Here is a 27,036-nt window from a genome sequence, read left to right as displayed (position 1 = left end):
TCCAGAAAAAGAAATTATTTGAGAAAACTCTTGCCTCCATCTTATTTTTGTGATAATTATTTGCCTAGATCCCTTCAAAATAGAAAGTACATTTCCTGAGAAGGCAAATACAAAGACCAAAATGGAATATGGCTATGCCATTTTCCCAAATTTACTCACAGGAAGTCAGACTTCTTTTGCCCCACAATTAAGAACTTGAATGTCAGTGGAAAAGACACCTATGAAGTGTGATGCAAAAGGCTCAAGATACACTATTCTCTCTGCCCCCCAAATATCCCATCCGTGGGCTGTCCTAGGGTCTGCATTCCACTGCGAAGATGTCTTACTGTGGGTTAAGTAGTGACACCTGGGCTCTTCCTTTGTATTACTGTGATTTATATATCACACTTCTCTCACTACCTCTCTCTGCATCTCCATTAATTCTCCAGGAATTTCCCTAGTCTCATCCAAACTAAAAGAAAAAATCTGCAGGCTAGAGAAAAAAAAGAGAGTGGAACCAACCCTCAGGTGGCCGCAGGGCTTTCTCTCTCACTCGGTGAGAAAGCACTAGGTTGACTCCTCACTCCAGTCTTCCTTTAGAATTGACAGAGGTATGCACAGCACCCAGAACCATAAGGGTAATAGAACATTCGTGCCCATCAGATGAACAAAAGCCTCCACTTCTCCTTCCCCCAGTTGATTATTTTGGCCTGAAACTTTGGGATGAGCAGGAAACTTATTCGACTATGGAGTCTACAGACCTACGCGCTTCCATCTACCACAGCTCAACACTGCAAAGCCCCATAAACACAGATAAACTTGGGTACCTGCCAGCCACACAAGGGAACTGGTATGCTCGCCAGAGCCCTGAAACAATCTCTCCCATCTCCAGTACCTCTTTTAACTTTGCTAGTTGCCGCCTGGAGGTGGGGGAGGGAGGGTCAGGTTGGAACCAACTTCTGAACTTGCAGGTTCATTGCCATAAGGTTCTTAGTTCTTTCTGCTGCCCACAGTTGCCCAACTTGTCATTCTCTTTCCTAAACTTGGACAGTCACTTCTGGGTGGAAGTGGGAGGAGGGAGGATGGCAGGAAGAAGGAGAAATCCCCTTCCGTGCATTAATGCTCTATGCTTTGAAAGGAAAACCCTGCCAAGAGCCCAGTTCTGGGAAGCAGCTCTAGCTTGCAGCCCAGGATCCTGCTGGGTGGTCTCATCTTTGGACCTGGGGTGTGGGGGTCAATAGTCCAGAGTTCTATTTCCAGCACCATCAGAACTTCAGCCAAGATACTTGACCTCTTTTCATAAACCCTTTCCCCCACATGAAAGGGAAAAAGAGAAAGAGCAAGAAAGAAGTGAAAGAGAATGACAGCACCATGGAGGGAAAGATGTGGTGTTGGATGAAGACCACAAAAGGCACCGATACACAGAGCACACCAAGCGCTGTGGAGCACAAGTAGGATTCAAGAACAAGGCCAGTTTGGGGATGGTTATCCTGTGGCTTTTATGCACCAGGAGGTCCAAATGAAGCATCTCCTCAGAACTCTATCCACAGTTCATACCTTACAACCCAACCTGGAATTAAAATATATATATATATATATATATATATTTTGGAGACAGAGTCTCACTCTATTGCGAGGGCTAGAGTGCCGTGGCATCAGCCTAGCTCACAGCAACCTCAAACTCCTGGGCTCAAGCAATCCTTCTGCCTCAGCCTCCCAAGTTGCTGGGACTACAGGCATGTGCCACCATGCCCGGCTAATTTTTTCTATATATTTTTAGTTGTCCAATTAATTTCTTTCTATTTTTACTAGAGATAGGGTCTTGCTCTTGCTCAGGCTGGTTTCGAACTTATTTCCAACAGAATGGGTGGCAATTTCTTTCCATTCCAAAGATAATAGTAACCCCTACCTTTAGCCTCTGGCATGGAAGTAATAATTTGAATTTACTGCTAGATAGGCTTACCAAATGAACAGATAAATCTTTCTCAACTTTATTCATTTCCAGAAGAAATGGATAAAGAGAAATTCAGAGAGTTGAAACCTACTGTCATTTACCTCTTTCACTCAGCCTCAGATCTGAATGTCCCTTGTTGGGTTTGGCGGCCATGCCTGTCATTCTACGCACATTTGAGCAGCAGATGTTAAGTTTCACATGCATGTGTACACATGGGTCACACCTAAAGACTGAACCCTGGTTGCAACAGAAACCAGTTAGCATATTAATTAGTTGATTATTTAATCAATTAATTTTTAAGGTCTCATTTTGGCTTTTATTGTCAATGATAATCATTTCTTTCTCTGAACTAAAATCTCTACCTTCATTTATAGGCTAGTAGTAAAACACGTGTTTGAATTTCCTCAAGTGGGTTAGATTTTCTTCCTTCTTACATTGCACAAGTGTAATTTAAATGGTCCAATGTTTTCACCTATTGACATTCACACAGGTAGGCTTTGCTTCAAGAAAGTCAAAACAAGAAAATTGGCATTTTAAAAACAGATAAATTAAAGACACTCTTCTATTGTGGAAGCACTCTGGTTCCTCCAAAGATTCACCAATAACAAGAATTCCTGGGGATTGTAACTGAAGCGCCAGCCTCAACCCAACAGTGCGTGCCCATAAGCCTATCTTGATAATGACAATGATTCAAACGATTATCTAAAGACTTTGCTCTGAAGGATTGCACTTCAGGACATCAAAGTTTCCTTCTAGTTCTGAGATCCTGGAGTTTGATACTAAAAATCAGAACCAGCCTAAAATGTAAGCAAGATGGCAGGAGTGGGGAGGGAATTTAATTAAGGAAAAGAATTTCAGATCTAAGTGGAGAAATCTCAGGCGTGCAGGGAAGAATGCACCGAAAACAAACAATAAACGAAGCTCCCCAATCCATTCAATTTGGCTTGGGATTCTTTTAACAAGGTGTGTACAACTTTTCCCTCCACCATGAAAGAGACCCTAGAGCTGGCCTTTTCTCTCCCCCACTGATAAAATGAGTAGGTTAAACCACATGACCCCTTAGGTCCTTCCTAACTGTAGGGCTCACCGAGTCTGGGCAGGAGGGCAGCAAAAGAGAGCAGAGGCACCCTGGGGCCGGAAGCAGCAAGAGCAGTCCCCCCACGGGAGATTGGAGAATCAAGCCCTGCACTGGATGTTACAGAGTTTAAATGCTGAGAACTGTCAGAGAGGAGGAGAAATCAATGAGGGCTGAGGTTGTTTGAAGGAAACATCAGGGGAGAGACGGGATGTGACCAAAGCCTTCATATTTCTTGCACTTGGCTGTACAGAACTAGGTCTGAGTTTGGAGGGTGAGGAGGAGGAACATTTCAAATCATTTCAGCCCCTGCCCTTTAGCATAAGCTTGGGCTTAATCACCCACCAGACAGGTCTCTGCTGGTTTTTGCTGAAAGGGTTTCTTAACTGAGGAAGAAATGCCTCTTCCATTCACAGACCCAAGGGAAAAGCACACCCAAGATCTACATTCCCCAAAGAAGGAAGTTCAAGGGTCACAGCTTTCTCCCAGCACCTGCAGCTTGTTCTTTGACTACTCTGGGTGTTACAGCTTGAGGGCCTCCGATAGCACTGGGGGTTTCCATCCTGGTCTTGCCACTTTCTCATCTGTAAAGTGGACTAATAGGTGTCTATTAGGTCGCTGGGTAGATTCCATAAGCAAATGCACTTAATGCACTTAGCACTGTACCTGGCACAAAATGAGCACTCAGTAAATGGTGGCTATTATATCAATGGAAGAAATGAAGCTATCCATGCAACTTCAGGTGTACCGGCCCAGGGAGAGTCACTCACAATGCATCTTTTAGGCCAGGGGTCCCCAACCTATGGTGAGTTGTATAATTATTTCAATTATCTATTACAATGTAATAATAATAAAAATAAAGCGCACAATAAATGGAATGCACTTGAATTATCCCAAAACCATCCTTCCCCCACCCCACCCCCGGTCTGTGGAAAAATCGTCTTTCACAAAAACGGTTTCTGGTGCCAAAAAGGTTGGGGACCACTGTACTCTAGGCAACCATCTTCCTTGCCTTCCCAGGATAGCCCTTCAGGATAGAGCCAGACATAAGAGTCCACGTTGAACCACTGAAAACGCGATTCTTCAAAAGCTTTAAAGCATAAAAAAGAGCCTGGTGTGCCACAAAGGACTCTCCTCCAAGCCTCTGAGAATGTGACTTAGAGGCCACCCAGCTCATCCCATCATGTTTCCAAGTGACAAAGTTCAGCTGGGAGCAAAAGAGAAGGCTGCACAAGGGCAAAGTCAGGAATTTTGCCATGAATCTGAGTAGTACTGAGTTGGTCACCAGCTTTCCCAACACAGAGGAATCCACTGGGCAACATCACCAGATATGTGATCCCTTCCAATAGCAATAAATGTAGACTGATCACAGTGGGCAAAGGTAGCAAGAGTCCTGAATCCTTCGGAAGTGAGAGGGCTTCACAAATGCTGTCCTCCTCCTCCTCCTCCTCGTTCTCCATTGATGAGAGCGAAAATTTTAGTGTATTTTAAAAACACTTTTAATATGATCAAATGGCAATGGTGTCTGGCAGCTACTCCCATGGAGAGGGGCTGAGTGGAGCACACCAACCGGGGGAACCCAGGTGAGAGGGTGGGATGGAAACTCAGGCTGGGCAAAACCCTCCGATGCCAGATCCATAGTAGCTCCTGGACGGGGAAGCAGGAACTTGCTGGGTGGTCCTCAAGAGAATGCAGGCTTTAAAAACAAAGAGAGATGGACTCTGCCTTTCTGATTCTTGGAAGGGACTGATGAGATGCAGACAGCACTGGCTCGAGCAGAAAGGCTGAGAAAGGGCGTGGCTCTGGGGACAGAATATGGCAGTGTAGGGCCAGTAGAGAACCTTTGAAACAGACAGGAAAGTGCTTGTCTCAGACAAGAGCCCAAGGACTTGCAGGAAGTCAAGGACAAGCCTAGAAGACCCTGGCCAAAGAGGAGGAGCACGAGACGGGGGAGAGAGAGATCCACTGCCAGAGATGAGACTGGGAGCCAAGTCTGGGTCCAACAGACTCAAAAGTGAGGACAGCTGGCGTCTTCCTCAGACGGGGAGCTTGAGAGTGTATCTAAATCTCCACAAGCCCCAGTCTTTCTGATACAGTGGAGACAATACAGCATTTACTTCTGGAAGTTGTTGTGAGGATGACATAAATATCATGCAGGTAAAGTGCTTGGGACAGAGCAAGCAATCAGCAAATGGCAGCTAGCAATAGTATGAATTGTTGCAGAGCCAGCCAACCAGCATGTATTCATTCTGTACTTTGATTTTTTTTTAAGTAAAATCACGCTTTCTACACTTCAAATTACTTACGAACTTGTCAAGGTCAAGAGCAGGTGCTTCAATGCCTCAATTAACAGTGACCAGGGAATAGTGTACTAAGTGTTTTGGTAAAAAGACAAGGCCAGCTGTGCACTCTGAAATCAGACGTGTGTTTCCTTTTATGCCCCTGGACGCCAGGACACTTGGCACCAAATCCGATACCCAGACAGGGTAATTATATGATGGAGAGTGGGAGCCCAGGGGGAGGGGAACATCCACATCCTTTCGCTCAATATAATCTCACCAAGGCCAATGAGGTTTCCCCTCTGAATTTCCACTATAAACGCTCCTTCCAGAATTTGTCCTCAGTCTACTTTTCTAGGGAAGGATTCCAAGTTCATTTTACATCAAGTCTCAGTCCCCCAAAGCCACGTAACTGGACCTTGCCAGCTTAGCCACTGGCTGGATTACCTTCTTTGTGTCCTGCCTTGGTGTTCAACCATCCACATTTATAAAGGCTTTTGTTGTCAATGGACCCATGTTTATTGTGCCATTGTGTCCTTTATGTCAACTCCCACATGAGAAAATGATTGTAGAAAAATGTGCCAGGAAGAATTCTGCCTCCCCTAAGGAGCTGGCAGACTGTCCCCTTTCTGATCAAGAGAGCTGTGCAATTAACCTGGTTTCCATTATGTCCTGGCTGCCAGGAAGCGCAAAACCAAATTCAGTGCTCAGAGCAACTACATTAGCCAATTTCTTTCTTTTTGCTGGCTCAATTTTCTATTTGTGTGTTAACTTCAGTATACAAGGTGGTTTGCAGTAAGAGGACTCCCTCCTTAGCAGACAGGCAGGTCAAGAACCAAATAGAAGCAAAATATTCTACCCCTAATATATCTTCACCTCTTCACAGCCTGCCTCCCCCAGGAAGCCTTCTCTGATTGCCCCAGTCCAGAGATCTCTCTCTCCTCTTATTTCAGTAGCTGTTGCAGCCCTTTTGTGCAGTACTTTCAAAGGCATCCTCCTATCGGTCCATCGTTATTACACCTCCTAACTGGCACGTAAGCTAAGGCTCAAGGGCTGCCCTTTTAGTACCTTGCATAAAATCTAGCCACACATTAGGGACTCAAAGAACATGATGGGCTTGGTGGATCACCTGGAACGGAAACAATGAGGAAACAAGCCTGGATTCCCCTAAGAAATTCTACCACTCCTCCCCACATCTCTAAATGCCGGACTCCTGAGCATTTACTCAAACGTTAAACCGCACATAATGCCGCGGCAAGGATGCTCCTTGTAAATGCTTTTAGCAGATTACTCACCAGCACTGACTAGCTATTTCTGTCTTACTCCCGAGATCATAACCGAGGCACTTCTATACTTAAATCAAAAGAGTGTAATAACTGACATTTCAGATTACAGCTCAGCGGAGGTCTGCCCTTACAGGGATGGCGCTAATTGCTGAATTTGAGGAACAGCGAGCATCTCCCAGCCGCTGCCGCCCTTGCTTCCTGCGGCAGCTCAGGTGCGAGGGGAGAGGCCCAGTCTCCTGAGGGCTGAGCAGCGCAGGAAGCCTGGCGGCAGCGTCCCAGGTCCGCGGCCCTGCACTGACACGGGTAAATCAGAGCCATCTGGCTGGCTCGGCTCCTTGCACGTGTGTCAGCCCCGCGGCAGCCTCCACGCCCCCTCAGCCTAACGCTCTCCCAGTGCACGGAACCGCAGTGGCTGCCTTTCAACGCGGAGCAGCTCGTGACGCCTTAGACAGATGACCCCACATACCGCTCATTTGTCATTTATGGACACGGCCTTGTTCCGGCATGTTCTTTTCCTGCTTGTGTCTAGTGCAGACATTCTCAACGCAGGGCAGGGGTAAGCATCCAGGCTCCACTGGGGAGAGGGGAGAGTTTGGAAAGTCGTATTCAAAAGTACCTTTAAATAGCTGAATTCACTTGGTGATTTCAAACGTCACGTGGGAGGCAGGACACCATGCTCTGATCCTCTCCCATGGTCGCTTCATCAGATTGCTCCCTTGTTCAAGAAATCATACCTGACTCCCCACAAAATCACTTCGCCTTCAAGGTGGAAGGAGCCAGCAGGTGTGCAACCCCTGCAATCTACACATGAGGAGACTGAGGCCTGAAGACACTAGGTGACTCACCTGAGACCCAGCTTAATAAGTCTTTCAGCCAGCAAATGCTTAATGAGCATCCACTGGGTTCCAGGAAGTGTTCTAGGCTCAAGGCATACAGCTGTAGATAAAACAAAGGCCCTGTCCTTATGGAGCTCACAGAGCCTACATTCTAGTGGAGGACGGAAAAATAAGCAAATAAACAGACACTTATCTATGTTAGGTGGAGGGGAGGAAGGGACTGCAATTTTCAATGTGATGGCCAGCAAAGGACTCTCTGATGGGGTCCCATTTGAGCAGAGACCTGAAATGTGTGAGGGAGTGAGCCAGGTAGACATCTCAAGGAACAATGTTCTGGGAAGAGTTGTCTCAACAAGTTCAAAGGCCCTGGGGTAGGGGCAAGCTAGAAGTAGTTCCTTAAACTTTTGGTCAGGGGTTCTCCCTACTGTATCCATTGCTTGTTTCCTAATGATCTTGTCATTCAGGGTCCTGCCCAATAGCAGATAACAATAATAACAATAACAACAATAATAGTAGCAATACCATTTATTGAGCACTTACATGCCAGGCATGGTTCTAATGCTTTTCATACATTAACTCATTTTCTGTTCACTGCAACCCTGTGAAGTTATTCCCATTTTACAGATGAAGAAACTTGAGGTACAGAGAAGTTATGTCATTTGCCCAGAGGTTGCCCAGCTGCTGAATGGTACAGCCGGGACATGCAGCCAGGCAGTCTGGCGCCTGCTCCCATTTCCTTGACCACCGGCCCATCTAGCCTTAGTTCTTGACTTTAGCCTTTGCCAACATGTACCCTTGGCCTTCTCCGCACCGGCCTCCCCTGGTTCCTCGCCACAGCTTGTCGACTCTGTCTCTGAGGCCGAGCTTGTTTGGCGCCTCACTGCCTTCACCATTCTCTCCGCTCGGCCAAGCGATCCGACGGGGATGTGGATCTCAGAGCTCTCCCTGACTGTCCTCAAAGGCAGATCCTTTGTTTTCACCCGCATCGGCCTCCATCAAAACTGGCCTCGTGTTCAGTTGTAACAGTGACCTTTCCCTGCCACCCTGAGCTCCCAGAGGCTGTTTTTCTCCTCTCACTTCCGCTGAAATGAATTAATTCCGGCTTAGGGATGGGAACATATAAGTTCGCAATAATGGCTTATTTAACTGAACTGCACCAATCTCTCAATTATCACTTTTATTTATGCTTAACAGCTTTACTGAGGTACAATGACACACAACGAGTTGAGTATACTTAAAGAGTAAACTTCAGTTTGGGCACACATGTACACCTGTGGAACCATCACCATAAACCAGCTTATGAACACATCCTCCAGCCCCCAAAGTTTCCTCATACACCGTTATAACCTCTCACTCCCGCCCCTCCCACACAACCTCCATCCCAAGGCAACCACTGTTTCACGTTCTGTCGCTACAGACTAGTTAGCATTTTCTAGAATTTTGCATGAATGGAATGACATAGTATGCATTCTTTTTTGTCTGGCTTTTTTTACGCAGCATACTTATTTTGCGATTCATCCATTCATTGCTTTTTACTGCTAAATAGTATCCCATTGTATGGATATACCACTACTTGTTTATCCCTTCTGCCTTGATGGACAATCGGGACGTTTCCAGCTTGAGGCTGTGACAAGCGAGGCTGCTATGAAGGTTCATGCACAAGACTTTGCGTGGACAAATGCTCTCATTTATCTTGGGTAAATACCTGGGGGTGGAATGGCTGGATCACATGGTAGGTTTATGTTTAACTTTTTTAAAAACTGCCAAAATATTTCTCAGAGAGATTATACAATCTCCACTTTTCTACGCCTGAAACTTTGCACTTTCTCATCCTCTCCAATCCACCCCAGTGTGTCTGTTCCAGCTGAATCCCCTGGAGCCCGGGAACAGGATACCCTTAATCCTCTTCTTCCTCTTTGCTCCATCCTCTGGTGTTTGCAGATATGCTTTTTCGAAGTCCGGGATCCTAGAAAACAGGGTGGATCTCCATCTGATAAGCAAATGTTTATCTCTGTCTTAACCTGACTCATCTCCATCAGTCTCACCAAGAACTGGAGTCAGCATCATGTTTTAAGAATTCTGTTGCCACCCTTCCCTGCGGTCAGTCTGTATAGTCTTTGGCAGTTCATTGTGTGTCTAGTAAACGCCCAGAAGCCTGTGGTTCCAAACTAATTAGCTGCACCTCCTTATTACGCCCAGCAGTGGGGATCTAAAGTCTCCTCTGATCTTCCCAACATGGGATCTGCTCTCCGTCCCCCTCCCTGCCCCACCTTCCCCAGTTCTCCGAGTACCACCCAGTTCCAGCTGCCTCTAAACAACTTTCTCCTGATGACTGCAACGCCAGGGAGCTCTCCCCCCTCTGAACTCAGAGAGCCCCTGTCTGCGCCAATTCTGTAGTACTCGCTAAACACAGCAGCCTTGCATTTCACTGGGCAACTGCTTTTGAGTCGCCGATAGATTATGTAAAGCCCAGCGCCAGGGCTAAGGAGGCTAGAGAACAAAACCAAGTGTAAATGCTGCCCGCGTACAAAATGAAGCCCAGATCAGGGATTAAACACAGCTACAGCTGAAATAGTTCTAAATGTCCTGGTAATTGCCATAGGAAATTTGAGCCAAATATAGGAGGGGGGGGGTGGTTGGCATTGCCAAGCAGGAAAAGGTGAGGAGCAGGAGGCGGATAAGCATTTCCCAGCAAAACAGCAGCCATTAGTGGTCACGGCAGAACGAAGCGCAGCAGCCTGGGCAGGTTAGATGTGCTGTGACACTCGGGACCGTCTCTGATGTGCTTTTGCACTATGTGCTTAACCCAACTCACCACAAAGACGCTTCCCTTCCCTCTCTTCCCTGGACTGCAGTCATGTATTTCTTGCACATTTATTGAGTGCCACTGTATACCAAATAGCCAATGGTCTATATCACTGCCCCTGAGGATCTTCCAGTCCAGAGGAGAGTAAGGACAAGGCAACAGCCATTACAATCCAATGTGGTCAGTGCCCTGACTGGGGATGCCCTGTGGCCACAAAAGAGGTGCAAAGAGGACTGTTAGCACCATCCCCAGGGGGGCAGAAGACAGTTTGCCCTAACATGAGGCCATCAGCCCACACACGCCCCTCACCCAAAGCCGTCCTTGCCGAGGCCTGGCCACATTACTTGCAGCACCCTCGTGCAAAGCGTTGCTGCTCCCCCACCTCGAGCCAGTGGTAGAAATTCCCCCGATGCCCCTGACGATCAGGTCCCAGGGAAGTCCTCCCCTCCTGGCAGCCTAGCACCTCGGCCACCTCGACGCTGGCAGCCTCTCCTAGCACCGCGCTGTGGGCCATATGGCAGTGCAGCTGATGCCGCGTGACGCAGGACAGCTTTGCTCTCCAGTCCACGTCAGCCCTGGTCACGGGTACAACGTGGCATTTAAATTGCAGCGAGGGACCTTTGGTTCGGATGGGGAAGCTAAATTAGAAGCCTGTAACATGTTCAAAACACCTACGTGACGGATGAGCACAGAGGCCGGCGCGAGGGGGGCGGGCACGCACATCAGCATTTATTTATCATACTTCTGGCCAGAAACCAGGCCACCCAAGCGGACTAGGTGTGTGGGGGAGCTCATGGAGCCTAGAGCTCAAAGGACTATTTTCCCTCCAAAGAGCCTCAGTGAAAGCCGGAATATTAACAGGAAGAGAGAGAAACCCGTGGAGAACAAATAAAGCGCCTGCCCCAAACACTGTGGACGACAGCTACAGCCCGGAGTCCTCGGGGCCAACAACTCCTCTCCCTACCCTGGGCAACTTAGTTGCTCTATAAACATTTTCTAACAGCTACACACTCACACGTGAAAGCAGTTCACCAAAGTCACATGCCTAGCCTCCTTGCCTCTCCAGATCAAAGGAAACGGAATCAAGTAACAGCACCTGAGCTGGCAACCAGGCTTGCGTGCTCCTCCCAGATCAGAACCCCAAACCTGCTTCCTCTACCTCCAGATGCATTTCACCAGCTCTGGGGAACCAGCAACAACTATCCCCCCAAGCCCCAAAGAGCAAATTCTAAGGGAAAGGTACCTAACAATCAAAGGCAATGTGAATATAGGCCTTGGCCATCTCCTTGTTGAACTGGGAAGAGTTTTTTTGAACAACTGGGAAAATTTGAATATGGTTTGAGTATTAGACGATACTTAGGAACTATTGTTGGATTTATTAGTTGTGATCATGGTTTTGTGGTTATGCAAGAAAACATCTTTATTATTTTAGACATGCAGTCAGAAAAATATTTGGGAGGGAAATGTTAGGATGTTTAGGGTTGGCTTTAGAATAATTGTGCAAGAAAAAGAAGCAAATATGTTAAAAATCTAGATGATGGGATATGGGAGTTCATGATTCAACTCTCCATATTTTTATAGGTATGAACATTTTAATAACAAAGTCGTTTGTTTTTAAGCTTCCGACAGGGAAGAATGCTACAGGCACACCAGCTAGGGGGAGGGTAGCAGCCTGACTACAAAGGAAGGATCTGAAAATACAAAATGCAAACCAACACCTCACATAGCCTAGGTCAGCCTTGATGGGTTCTTGGTCTCAGGACATCCTGAATCACAGCCAGCCACAATAATTATATTGTAATTGTGACTATGGATCAAGAAGATACTAAATTATTTTTCAATATATTGGAATACAAATGAATAATTTCTACTTAAAAACATGACAAGAAATGTTTTAGTTTAGTTTCAAGTTAGCACTTAAAGGGATGTAAAGTTTCCTGTAAAAATTCCTGTAAAAATTCCCTGGTACAGTGGTTGTGTAAGTATGGTCCCTGACCCAGCACGGTCAGCTTTACCTGAGAACTTGTTAGAAATGCAAAGTGTCATGCCCAGAGCTGCCCAGGACCTCCTCTGTCAGAAACTGGGTGGTGGCGGAGCAGTCCGCTTTAACCAGCCTGCAGGTGAGCCTAGTACTCGTTGTCCTGGAGAGCTAGGTGACCCAGACGTTACTCCGAGCCTGTTACACACACAGCAGAGGGTATACATACACACACCGTGCTCAGATAAACTCTGCCCTGGCCAGGGAAGCAGGTGGGGGGAAGAAACAAACCAACATAGCCCGTGTTAAACGTGTGTGCCACGGGGAAGCCCCCAGAAACCCCGAGGAGCCTCCTCCTAAGTCTATACTCCAGGAAGCCCCATAAACAGCCGGTGCCCCATCCGCAGTTCAAAGGATGCAAACTCCATTAAAATGAATCGTAAAAGGCTTATATAACCCATTAAGTCCCAACTACTCAAAACTCCACTGACTGTTCTCGCTGGAGCGGGCTGCCAGCTTCTCCAGGCACACGAGGTGGGGGAGGCACCTGGGTCAGGGCGACCCGACTGCCTGCCTGCATGGCACAAAGAAAGGATAATGCGCCTGCAGGTGCAGGACACGAGGAGAGGAAGGAAGGACATGGCAGAAAAGCCAGTCCCTGCTTTCCCTGCTTCGATGTTTAATTCATGAAATTACAGAATGTTCTAGCTTAATAACAGAGATCACTGAGGCCAGCTTCCAGATTTATTGATGAGAAAACAGGCTCAGAGAGGTGAAGTGATTATCCTAATGCCACACAGCCAGTGAGTGCAGAGGAGAAAGAAAGTCCTGCCTCCCTGAGTCCCAGTGCTGAGTTGGCCCCGTCAAACGTGGGGGGAGGAGAGGGCGGGAGGTATCTAGGTGGCTGCTGGAGGTAAAGAGGAAGGCACCATAGAACAGAGTTAAGGGTATAGACCCTGAAGCCAGGCTGCTTGGGTTTGAAACTCAGCTCCTCTACTTACAGGCTTTGTGGCTTTGGGTAAATTAATTTCTTGGTGCCTCAGTTTCCTATTCTGTAAAGTGGGGATAATAACAACATCTGCCTCGCAGTGGGAATGAAACTAAATGCGAGTGAAACCAGGTGAATATTTAGCATGTAACAAGCATTCAATAAATGTTAGTTATTCCACGGGACATTCACTTGTTTTCATGTTAACAGTGGTTAGCTTTGGAAAATAGAGTTAGAATGGACTGGGGTGGGGTTGCAGGAAATTTCTGTACTTTCAAAAATGTGTTTTCAAAAATATGCTCTGGTAATTTTTAAGTCAGTTACATTCCTTGGGTGTGTATTAATCACATTTCTGTCTGCACAACCTGGTGCTAAAAGCTGTGGGAGATCCGAGAAGAGGAGAAGCCACAGGCCTTCCTTTAGAGGCCTGACTTCTTTGAAATGTTTAGAGAAATAAGTTAGACACAGGAATTGTTTAGAAACAAACTTAGTGCCAGATGTCAAATGAAGATTTTATTTATGTATACATACACACACATATGTAATATGTATTTTATATGCATAAACACACACATATACATGCTTAGCACTCCAGGTCAATGGCGGGTACCATTTTAATTCAATTCAATAAATAACATGGAAACTTTCTCTGTGCAGGGCCCTATGCTAGGGTATAAGAGGGATGTAGAGATTAACAAGACATGGTCCTGTTCTCAAGAAATCTGCAGTCTAGTTGGGAAGGCAGGTATGTACAAAGAGTCCTAATATATGATATGATATGCTATGATGATAACAGAACAATTACCAGACGGCACTCACACATACTTTATTATCTCAGTTAATATCATTATGCATGATGAATACACTATACATAATATTGTATATAATTATATCATATAGATAATATTACAATATTCACTTCAGTCATGTATTATATCAGTTAATCCTCAAAACAACCCCATACTATTACACCAGATGAAAAAAAAACGTGCAAAAGAAATGAGCACAGCTTTGCCAGTGATGGTATGCAGGAGGTCATTCCCAGCAGAGGGAAGAGTATGAGCAAAGGCACAGAGGCTGGAAGGCCCAGGGGATTTGGGGGACCCAAGGTGGTCGGGAGGGGTGGAAGGGAATGGGTTCATGGGGAACAGGATGGGAAGAGAAACCAGAAGGGAAAGGAGGTGAGATGCAGAGGGCCTTAAGTGCAAAGCTAAGGAATTAGAGCTCTCTAGTCTCGGTGGTGGGGATGCTCAGAAGGGTCCTATGATGAGCTGTGCATGATCAATGCTGCTCTGGTAACAATATTCAGGATGTCTTTGAGAGTAGACAGGAGAGAAAAAGACCACTGAGGGGCCTCCATTACTGTTCCAGGAAATGGTGTGGGGCCTGGTCTAAATCATGGCACCAAACACTTGCCATGTACGTGCTACTAGTACGTGTTTAGCAACTCCCACATGCAGGCACCGTTCTATGTACCTCTAAACCTCGTAAAATCCTCAGAACGACCCAGTGATGAAGATACTATTCCCATCTAATGGAGGAAGAAAACTGAGGCATAGACATATTGAATAACTTGCCCAAGGCCAAAAACAAGGAACTTAACACCATTTCACTTAATCCTCCCAACAACCAAAGTCACAAAACTTGTCCAGGCACTTTCCCAGCAAGTTTCTCTGATCCCAAAGCTGCACTCACCTTGGGACTCTGCCCCTGGTGCTGTGGCACAGCTCTCTCTGCACCAGGGCCTTGGGACTGTCTTAGCGCCCTGGCACAGCTCTGCACCAGGGCCCTGGGACTGTCCTAGCGCCCTGGCACAGCTCTGCACCAGGGCCCTGGGACTGTCCTAGCGCCCTGGCACAGCTCTGCACCAGGGCCCTGGGACTGTCCTAGCGCCCTGGCACAGCTCTGCACCAGGGCCCTGGGACTGTCCTAGCGCCCTGGCACAGCTCTGCACCAGGGCCCTGGGACTGTCCTAGCACCCTGGCACAGCTCTGCACCAGGCCCATGGGACTGTCCTAGCGCCCTGGCATAGCTCTGCACCAGGGCCTTGGGACTGTCCTAGTGCCCTCACACAGCTCTGCACCAGGGCCTTGGGACTATCCTAGCTAGCGCCCTGGCACAGCTCTGCACCAGGGCCTTGGGACTGTCCTAGTGCCCTCACACAGCTCTGCATCAGGGCCTTGGGACTGCAAATTTTGGTATGGGAGGAAGGAACTATGAAAGGTATATAACAGGACCCACAAGGCCACACATATTGTATGATTCCATCTATATGAAATACCTGGAGCTAGCAAACCCCTAGAAACAGAAAGCAGAATAATGTTTGCCGGGGGCTGGGGAGGGATGAACAGAGACTTACGGCTTAGTAGGTACAGGGTTTCCTTTTGAGGCGATAAAAATATTCTGGAACTAGACAGTAGTGATGTTTATACAACACTGTGAGTGTACTAAATATCACTAAAGGTATATTTTATATGTATCTTACCACAATGTTTTTAAAAACCCTAACAGGACAGAACAACTCTTTGGGTGTAGGGACAAAGGAGCTGTTGGAGATGACACGTTATTCACCACTTTTACTTCAGAGCACAGGAAAATCAACCATGCTGAAAGAGCTCAGGCTACAAACAAATAAGGTCTCCTTTAGTACGGAATACACGTTCTCCTCAGAAATGACCTCATCCTTTCATACAGTTTTTGACCCCTACAAATATCTCTGGAAAAAATACCAAGTGTGGGTAAAAGTTAGAGGCACTCATCTTGACTTCCTTTTTCAACCTGTGTCCTACCTTCCTGTAGCACCTGTAATGAAGAGGTGGCTTAATGCAGCATGTGAGAGCAAAGACTTCGGAACAAAGCAGAATCATGTTCACGTCTGAGTTCCATCGTCCACCAGTTGTGAGATTCTGGAGAATTCATTTTGCTTCACTAATAATAGTACCTACAGTTGATGTATTCTTACAAAAATTAAATGAGATAGTGTTCATAAAATATTTATTAAATGTTCATTATAGGTGCTGTAATGTTAAAAAAAAATACACAACCCACATTGTATGAATGTCATTTCCTATCCAGTACCATGGGATCCATCTTTGAGACTGGTGAAGCCCTGTCATAACAACTTCCCTTAATTTATGTTGGGCATTCATCTGAGTGCTGGGCTGTGTGCTATAGCAGAACTGCATCCTCTGAGCTACAAGCCACATGCCAATCATGCCCATTCGATTCCCATGTCAACTGAGCCTAGGGGCTAGAATAACGCATCATCCAAAGATCACATCTCTTGGCTATGGGCCGAACTGTACAATTTGTTTGTAGCATATATCCTTCCTAAATATGTTTTGCTCAGCCTAATGTTAGATTGGCTTTTCTGAGCACATACCTACAGTGGGTCAGGGAATGTGGTTCAAGAACATATTAAAATCTTGTTCCCTCTCTGTTTTCAGAGTTCTGATAGCCTACACTACACCATTTTACTTGGTTTTCAAAAGCACAATATCTCTCATTGCCCTTCGGTTGCCTTTGCCGCCCAATCTGGCACCCCTAGAGTCCACTCCTTTAGGGCGGGGCGGTGTCTTCCCTTCCCCCTGAATCCAGCACACTGAGCCTTTCCTGCCCAGTACAAGCTTCCTGTTGAATGGAATTGATTAATGTGGGTGAGCAGCTCTGAGAAGACCCAAGCTAGAAACAGGAGAGATGAGTATCTGATCTCCCAGTGACGACTGGGCAAAGGAACCCCAGGTATGTGAGTCATGCCGACACTCAAACGTGGATGAAGATCGCGATTTGCAGAGTCAGGGATGCTGGCAGTGGCCTGCTTGCCAGGCACAGGGGTTTCTTTAATGAAAGCCAGAGAAGAAGAGTGATGAGCAACACGTGTGTGAAGCTTGCTTGCTCTCTCTCACGCAGCCTGGAGGTGCAGGGGGTGACGCAGGGAGTCACATAGAATCGGCTTCACATCCTGGTTCTGCCCCGTACTAGGCCGGGGAACCCTGAATAAATTATTTGACTTCTCTGAGCCTTAATTTCCTCATTTGCAAAATGGAAGTGACACTGCATACCTTACAGGGTTGTTGCTGGTTTTACATGAGATGGAAACTAGCATATATCCATACATTTAAAACATTTCTTTCGAATTGTCTGCCAGCTAGCATTTCAGGACCCTGAGTCCGGTGCAGGCTCCTGCAATACTCAGTCAATGATTACCAATGCGTTCCCTATCAAAAGTACCTAGTTGTTGCAAATCATTTATCTGATAACGGGTTAATATCCAGAAAATATATATAGAACCCCTGCAACTCAACAGCAACAAGACCTGATTTAAAAGTGGGCAAAGGTCTTGAACTGTCATTTCTCCAAAGAAGAAATACAAATGGCCAGTAAGCACTTGAAAAGATGTTTAATATCACTCACTAATCATTACAGAAAAGCAAACTGTGGCTACTATAAAAAAAATAAAAGAAAAGAATTGGAACCTTTGTACACAGGTGGTAGGAATGTAAAATAGTGCTACCACTATGAACGATAATGTGGCACGATAATTTTCCTCAAAAAATTAAAAATAGAATTACTATATGATCGAGCAATTCCATTTCTGGATATATACCCAAAAGAATTGAAAGCAGGGTCTCACAGAGATATTTGTATACCCCTGTTCATAGCAGCGTTATTCACAATTGCCAAAAGGTGGAGGCAGCCCAAGCATCCATCAACAGAAAAACAAACTGTGGTCTGTACATACAGTGGAATATTATTCAATCTTAAAAAGAAAGGAAATTCTGATGCATGCCATAACACGGATGAACCCTGAGGACCTTATGCTAAGTGAAACAAGCCAGTCACAAAAAGATGAATACTGTATGATTCCAATTATGTGAGATATCTAGAGTAGTAAACTTCAAAGAGACAGAAAATAGTAGAGTGGTTTCCAGGGGCTGAATGAAGCGAGAATGGAAGTTAGTGTTTAATGGGTCCAGAGTTTCAGATTTGCGAGGAAAGGTGTTCTGGAAATTGGAGAACAATCAACAATGCAAACATACTTACTATCACTGAACCACACACTTGGAGACTGGATGCACAACAATGCAAACGTACTTAATTTACACTGAACTATACACTCCACAATGGGTACAATGGTCAATTTTATGTTATGTGTATTTTACCAGAATTTTGTTTTTTAATTTGCAAAAAATAAGGACCCAGTTGTTTCATATTATGTACTATGGGGATGCAAGAGAATGAGAAACAAATGTCTTGGCCTCAAGACGTTACAATCTCTAAGGAAGTGAGATGAGCACATGCGAAATGAAGCAGGGTGAAATCCAGTGTGGGTCAGTACAGGAGAAAGCAGAGAAGCATGTGATCTGTGCAGCTGCACGGATGGGGACCCTGCAGGGGGTCGCACAGGGATCGAGGCCTTCAAAGGTAGGAAGAGTCTGGCAGGGCTTAGGCCATAGAGGAGGGCATTCCAGGAGAGGAGACTTACAGGCAGGAAGGTGATGGCACGTTCCTGAGACAGTGAGGAAGTCTGTCTCCTCGGAGGGAAGGAGCACACTGAGAAATCACTTGGGTAGACAAGATAGAGATGTGTCACGCAGTCTTGAATTAAAGCTGGGTAAAATATCCATGTGCAGCTGCAGGAAAACAGGGGCACTGAACACTGGAGAAGGTGCATGATGTAAGGCCTTGCATTTATACAGCACACATCTCTCCTAAGTCCTGGCACAAGCCATGAAAGATTAAGTAGCACCATCCACATTCTAGCCAGGTAGAGCAAGGTGAGCAACTCATCTGATGACATGCACCTTCTTGGCTACAGAGTTGGGAATGGATCCACTCCTGACTCCAAGCATTACAGTATAAGCTTTTCATAGTCTTATTCTTCCTTGTGTAAATATTTATTGGGCACCCATTGTGTGCCAGGTGCCCTCCATGACAGTGAGGATGAGGATGGCAGAAAGAGCAGATTTGGGGAGGAAAACCAGGAGTTCAGTTTTGCATATCAGAAGTGTGAGAAGCCTGATGGACACCCAGACTGTTGGATATATGTCTGAAGTTCAGAGGAGAGGTTTGGACAGCAGTGAAAACTTGAGAATCATCAGTATATAGGAGATATTTAAAGCTATGGGACTGGATATAGCTGATAGCGTTCCCTACAGATACAATGAAAAATGAAAAGAAAGAAAAAGAAGGGAAGAGGAGGGGAGAAGGAGAGAAGGAATGTCTCAGAAAGCAGAGATGGCATACTTAGGATTGCTACCTAATTTCTGTCAGTTCCACTGCCCGATTTCTTTTGGCTATCACTTGTGGGTACGTGATAATTGGCATATTAATTTATGGAAAAGAAAAAACATCTTAGCACGATAAAAGCCCACAGGCTTGTGACTCCATCTATAATGACCTCTTAGGCCATCCATTTAAATCAGTGCAGTGACCCAGGGCTAGAGAGAATTGAAATATGGTAGAAAAGAAATTAGATGCGGAGCAAATTAAAATACAGAAACTGGAACTCTGATTCTCAGGGAGAACCCTGATATTGTTCTGATTTCCCCAACTCACCACTGTTCCAATACTGGGGACGTTCTCAGGAGCTGGTCCACAGGTATATCCCTGTCTTTGGGCTCCGTGGGAGACAAACCTAGAACGCTGCTCAGGGTCACCTCTCCATTTCCCATTAACCACCAGAAACAAACTTAACTGGGATGATAGGTAAGATTGGAATTTTCTTTAAGACCATACCCAGCTCTGTTTGGGGGGCAGCCTCATTTCAACAAGAAAGCTTCCCCAAATTACAGCCAGCTAGAAGTCAGGTCCCACAGGACAGAGGGAGTGATGCAGGCAGGGTTGAGGGCAGCAGGGATGAGCAAGGGAAACACAGCAGAACAGATGGGTAAGAAAGCTCTCCAAGGCGGGGACTCCAGGCAAAGTTTTGGAAGTGCTGCCGAGAAAGGTGGGGTGGGCCTGCCTGAGCACAGCGGGATGAGGGCATCTGTGTCCCCGGCCGCCTCAGCCCCCAGCACTAGCGACCCAGCACCATCTGCCTCACGCGCTGCAGGAAGGAGGAGGAGACACAGAATGGAGTGGATTCCAGGACCCCCAGAACAGACAGCGATAATCACAAGATGTGATTGATCTCAGAGTCCCCAGAAAATGGCCCTCCCTGCCCTGCAAACCTGCCCTCCCCACCCCACCACCTAGCATCCCGCACCAGTGCCTGAAATTCTGCTCAGGGAAGGTCATTCCTTTGGGTTACACCAGCAGGCACGTCACCAGGAGCACTTTGAAAAATACAGATTCCAGGGCACCACGTGAGACACACAAATCGGAATCGCCAGGATTGAAAAACCAGGCAAATGTATTTTTAAAACCACTTCATGGGATTCTGATGTGTGGCCAGAGTTGAGAGAAAAACATTGCCTTCTCTAGGAAATTTCTGGAAAGAAACACTTGCAGACTCTCCCCTCGATACGGTCCTAATAACAATCGCTACCACTGATTGAGAGTTTCCCGGGTTCCTGTTCCTGAGCTATGAACTCCACACACATGGTCTCTATTATTTCTCATGACAAACACCATGGCTGGTGTCATTATAGTCCCACTTCACAGACAGGGAAACTAAGCTCAAACACATAAAGCAAGTAACCCAAGGTTACTCAGTTTGTGATGGTTCAGGATTTGAAGCCAGGGCTATCTGCCTCTTTCCTGTGAGTCATTTTTATTAGATGCACTATCTAAAAAAACCCAGCCAAATCCACAGTCCACTGAGCTCCCAGCAGCCAGGCTCGTTCCTGCACACTCGGGTCTCTGCGCCCTTTACCAGGCCCAAGGATGAGGTCACTCTGGCGCTCGGGCCGTCTCTGGCCAGGCCAGCTTCCTAGTTCTAGGGCCCAAGAGCCGACAGAACATCTGTAGGGACCAGAGCCGGAATCCAGCTCTCTGTGGAGTCTGCTCAGGTGGCTGGGTTGGCAAACCATTTGGACTAAACAGTCTTAAAAGCCTCCTGCTTGGGGCAAGGTTTTGAAAGAATCAGTCGGGGAGAAAAATACCCACGCCCACAATACGGATGTGAGGAATAAGTAAATGTACACAGATGTGGCCGGGCAGGGCGGGATCTGAACGATAAACCAGAGTTGGCTCAGTGGGAAGGGATGAGCTAACTTCCTACATCAGCTCCTCCTGGCTCCTTTCTCCCGAGCAACTTCAAAGGCAAAAAAGCATCGGTCTGGCCTCAGAGGCTCCCGCACCTCTGTCTGTGACGGGTGGGAAACAGCACGAGAAAAGAAAGACTTTATAGCAAGTTGCCCTGGGCTGAGTATTTTTTTCAACTTTATTGAGGTTTAAAATTGTCAAATGAAAAAAATTGCTTATATTCAAGTTATACGCCATGATGTTCTGATACATGTATACGTTGTGAAATGATGACTGCAGTCAAGCTAATTAACATAGCCACCTCACCTAGTCACCTAGTTTTTTTCTGTGTGTTGAGAATACTTAAGATCTACTCCGTTAGCAAATTTCAAGAATATAATACATAATTATTAACTATGCTATACATTAGCACCATGCTGTACATTATGTCTCCAGAACTTATTCATCTTATAACTGCAAATTTGTACCCTCTGACCAGCATCTCCCCATCACCCCCACTCCTCAGCCCCTAGTAATGATCTTCCACTCTCTGTTTCGAGGAGTTTGACTTTTTAAGATTCCCCATGATGATGAAGTGAGATCATGCAGTGTCTGATTTTCTGTGTCTGCCTCATTTCACTTAGCATAATGTCCTTCTGGTTCATCCATGTTGTTGCAAATGGCAGGATTTCCTTCTTCTTTAGGGCTGAATAATATTCCCGTGTGTGTGTGTGTGTGTGTGTGTGTGTGTGTGTGTATAAACATGTTCTTTATCCATTCATCTGTCAACAGACATATAAGTTGTTTCCAAATCTTGGCTGTTGCGAATAATGTTGCAGCAAACATGGGTGTGCATATTTTTATTTGAGATAGTGATTTTATTTCCTTTGAATGCATACACAAAAGTGGGATTGCTGGATCATAGCGTGGTTCTATTTTTAATTTTTTAAGGAAGCTCCACACTATTTTCCATAATGGCTGTACCAATTTACACTCCCACCAACAGTGTGTAAGGGTTCCCTTTTCTCCACTTCCCCGCCAACACATTATCTTTTGACTTTTTGATAATAGTCATTCTAACAGGCGTGAGTGGTATCTCCCTGTGGTTTTGATTTGTATTTCCTGATGATTAGTGATATTGAGCACCTTTTCAAATATCTTTTGGACATTTGTATGTCTTCTTTGGAAAAATGTCTATTCAGGTCCTCTGCCCATTTTTTAATCGTATTATTTATGTTTTGCATATTTAGTTGCATGAGTTCCACATATATTTTGGATATTCACCCCTTATTGGAAATATGCTTTGCAAATATTTTCCATAGGTTGCCTTTTCATTTTGTTGATTGTTTCCTTTGCTGTGCAGAAGCTTTTTAGTTTGATGTCGTCACACCTGCCTATTTTTGCTTTTGCTGCCTGCACTTTTGGTGTGATGCCTAGAAATTCCGAAGGAGATAGAGAACGCCTGGAACCAAGAATACAGAGACTCCACGATCTAAGCACAGCCTGCCTGCCTTCTAACATCCCCTCCTGCACAGGATACACACTCAAGTACCCCCAAAGGCTGAGCAGACAACAAGCATTACAGGGGACTGCAGTCTCTTTAATGATGAGACCCGCAGCATCCCATGGCCTTCTGGTAGCTCTCTACAAGCTCCCTGTTGAGCTTTTCGGCTCACTGTGGTGGCCATGCTGGTGACCTTCTGGGGCAATCCAGCACAGGCTGTATCAGCACTGAGCCACCCCCCGAACCTGCCCTTCCAAGACCACGGTTGCAGCCTGTCAGCAATGCCGGCCAGCCTGGGCAAGGGCCCAGAACATGCACACGCCCACCTGCTGGGCCGAGCTGGCAAGGTCTCTGATCTGATTGGTGGATTCTGGCTGGGGACCGTGTCAGAGCTGGCGAAAGGGACTCCTTCAACCGAGGCATCGCTGGCTGTCCTCAGAGGAGCCTTTGCTCTCTGTCTGCCACAGCCACAGCCAGGCCCCGTTCTGCTGCTGCTGTTGGCCCCAGGAAGACCCTGATATTTGTCCCCAGGCAGCTCAAGACTCTGTCTCACTCCCTACAACTGATGGGGAGTTTTGTGCATCTTTAAAGCCGGAAAGTGTCAGATGTGTATATGCTGGAAGCAAACTATAAACAACCGCCAGGAAGTGTTCCTCAGAAGGTTTATTACAGCTAGACGTCAGCTCCAGCCGCACGGCCAGGGTACGCTGTTCGGTCTGAGACCCCAACTCAGCAAAAATATCCCCTTGTTGCTGAACACACAAAGGTCTGCCCTGGCTCTGGGCCTTCCCTGCTTTCATAATCAATGGCTCCTTCACGGGCACAGATAGAAGTGATCGCATTGGAGACCACTGAGACCAGCTTCCTAACTCCTCAATGCCACCACCAGAGCTTCCCCATTTAATTTTAGTAATTGGTGAGCAACTTTTTTTTTTTTTTGCAAAAAACCATTTCAGCAAAAATAAAAATGTGTGCAGCTTATATATATTTTTTAATCAGATGTTTTAAATCAGAAAATGTGGTATCTATAACTGAAAATATTATTTTATTACTTTCCCTGTCACAAAAGACTTTCAGTGAGCAGAAAGCTACAAAAACTTCAGAAACCACTATGTAATTTGTGCATTATACAGTATCTCCTTGTGAAGCTGTACTTTTTTGTTTTGTTTTTTGAGACAGCATCTTGCTCTGTTGCCAGGGCTGGAGTGCAATGGCGTCATCGTAACTCACTGCAGCCTCGAACTCCTGGGCTCTAGCGATCCTCCTGCCTCAGCCTTCCAAGTTTCTGGGACTACAGGCATGCACCACCACGCCCAGTTAATTTTTTAAATTTTTTGTAGAGACTGGGTCCACACTATAGTCCAGGCTGCTCTCAAACTCCTGGCCTCAAGTGATCCTCCTGCCTTGGCCTCCCAAAGTGCTAGTATGATAGCCATGAGCCACTGCACCCAGCCTTTGAAGCTGCACTTTTAAACAATCATGATCTGAGATGAACCCAGGTAGAACTGGAGTAGGGCAGGGAGAGATGGACATTTGGGAGTGCAGTGTTTTGAAGTGAATAATCAGACACAAATGAAAAAGCAAAATGCCTAGATTGTAATGAAATGAGCTAGAACTGACTGGGGAGGCGTTTAAGAGAATGGAGAAGCCAGACACTGGCATAGAAAAGACTGGAAAGACAGGTCCCTGTGCAGACTCCTGGAGCTGGGGGTAGGCTGTAGGGGCTGGCCTTGCAGTGGGTAGGGGGAAGAGCACATCTGAGTGGGCCCTAAAGAATGTACCAGGTGGCAGTGGGGGAGCAGTAGGGGGAGGGCCATCCAGGCAGGGGACACTAAACACTGAATGCTGGACCTTCCCACTGCCCTCCAACCTATCAACTGCCTAGGAAGCATCATGCGTGCAGCAGTGTTGGGGTAGAGGTGATAATGCTTCCTCCTGAATCTTTATTTGTCTCAGCTCTGTCACCCATGCTGTACCCTAAGCACTCTGCCTCAATCCCAGATCCCACATTCCCTAGGGAGTACCCACCCTGACTCAGCCCGAGGGAGGAAAGTTGAGGACATAGCTTCACGGCCCCAGTCAGATGGCAGCAGCAGAAGAAGGGCCGCTGGTTTACTCAGCTCAGGGACAACTTGTCCAGTTTCCAGTAAATGAGAGTCAATTACTCTTTTTTAACTCTTTTAAATTTTTAGGGATGGGGTCTCACTGTGTTGCCCAGGCTGACCTTGAACTCTCAAGCTCAAGAGATCCTCCCACTTCAGCCTCTAGAGTAGCTGGGACTACAGGCGTAAGCCACTGTGTCAGGCTGAGAGTCATTTATTCTTGAGTGACTCTAATACTTTGTGATTTCTTGTTCTTGGTATTAGATCATGCTAGTATCCCAAAGCTACTTACAAAGTTCATTACAGCCTACAGTTTTGATGCTCATTAAGATGCAAATCCCATTGTCACTCAGGCTTGAAGAGGATCTAAGGGTTTTCTTCTTGTTGTTGTTTTTATTCAAGTATAATTTACATACTGTAAAAGTTACCCTTTTTAGTATACAGTTCTGTGCATTTTGACAAACATATACAGTCTTGTAACCACCACCACAATCAAGATATAAAACATCCACACGAGTAGAGTTTATAAAAAAAAAAAAAAAAGATATAAAACAGTGTGTTACCTCAAAAAGTTTCCCTTGCCCCTTTATACTTAATCCCCTGCCCCTATCCCACTCCTGATCTGTTTTCCAACCCTAGAGTGTTGCCTTTTTCAGAATATCACATACATGGGATAATGCAGTATATAGCCTTTGAGTCTGGCTTCTTTCACTTAACATAATGATTTTGAGAACAATGTCAGGATTTTAAAGAGGAAGGGGAAGAAACAGAATGTGAAGGGACTGGGCATTAGCTGAGTCCTCGGACAGGCTGTAAAAGGGTACAGAAGAAGGGAAGAAGAAGCCCAAAAATACAATCTGCCACCTTTGCAACTGCGCCAACGGCTGCCTGTACTGTAAAAATGGCTCACACATAGACACGAAAAGGCATTGGTTATCCAAGCACAACTTAGGGTCATTCAAAGAACTTGAACTTTGGTCAGAAGACCGGCACTTCAGTCTGCTAAGTGATCTTGGAAAAGCCACTTAGCATTTCTGATGTTTATAATTTTGTCCTCTGCTCGCTCAGGTACAGACCAGCCAATCAGAGCACCGTGTCTCCCCGGCCACAGCAATGGACTCAGAGATGGACACCCCCCTCGCTCCAGTGACTTCTGCTGAAATTATCAGAAAAATACGCTCTCTTGTCATTCTGTGGGTCCCTAAGAATAGTTGAATTTAAACCTGAAGTTGCTAGTGGCCATTTCTGCCACTGCTTGGGAAGATCCTGTCTGAAAATATAGCCAACCAGAAAACAGCAGCCTAGAGGGACAAAGACAACAATGTGATGATGTCATATGACCACCCTGATCCAACTTCACTTTCTTCTATCCCTGGTCTGGTGCATGAGCCAATACAGACCCTTAATTTGCTTAATAAAAATGACTTATAAACAATCCATTACTTAGAAGAGTGAAAATAACCATAAAATAACACCTGTGATAGAGCCGGTATAAACTACACAAATGTATGATGTTAAAATGCATCTATTTTAGTCTCCAGAAACATAATTCCCAATCCTGTACCTTTAAGAGCTATCATATCTTAACTTCCAATAACTCTAAGGCCATGGCAAAGCACTTATGCCACATATGACAACCAAACACCTAAGACTTAGCATCAATTAGGCTTTTGTAGAAACTCACGCTGATTCTTCCCAAGAGGCTCAAATTCAGTACAATTCAGCCAATACCGAGAACAAGGTACAAGCTGGGATCTGTGCTTACACAGAGATTAAGATACAGTCTCTGTCACAAAGCAATCTGAAAGAAAGAGAAAACACATCTGGTTGGGAAAATCAGAAAAAGATCCTTGAAAGCAGGTTTTTTGTTCATTTGGACTTTTTACCATGAATATACTTTAGTCATTTTTGTTTACTATGGAAACTCTGGGAATTCCAAATTAACATCATCACCCGTGAGCTGCTTATAGACACCAGAAAAGTTTCAGCCTGCGTTCCACATTATTCTGCTGTGCTTTGTCCAAACAGACCTTTATGAGCTGGCTGCCATCGGGTTTCACACAGAATCTCTTGCCCACAATTTCACTTGGGAAAAACAAGTCCTCAAGGATCGCATCCTGCA

The 27,036-nt window shown here is 45.9% G+C and overlaps 1 protein-coding gene and 1 pseudogene across 3 annotated transcripts in view; both read right to left on the bottom strand.

Moving 5' to 3' along the window:
• Positions 1 to 27,036, bottom strand: part of PRKCE (protein kinase C epsilon) — a 478,538-nt gene that overhangs the window by 375,515 nt on the left and 75,987 nt on the right. The window lies entirely within an intron of this gene.
• The window catches only part of LOC142870033 (small ribosomal subunit protein eS7-like), a 46,553-nt pseudogene continuing 21,160 nt past the window's right edge, over positions 1,644 to 27,036 (bottom strand).

This window comes from Microcebus murinus, chromosome 3 (assembly GCF_040939455.1).
Source record: "Microcebus murinus isolate Inina chromosome 3, M.murinus_Inina_mat1.0, whole genome shotgun sequence".
Lineage (NCBI taxonomy): Eukaryota > Metazoa > Chordata > Mammalia > Primates > Cheirogaleidae > Microcebus > Microcebus murinus.
The sequence above is the reverse complement of the archived record's forward strand: the minus strand, read 5'-3'. Positions and strand labels throughout refer to the sequence as shown.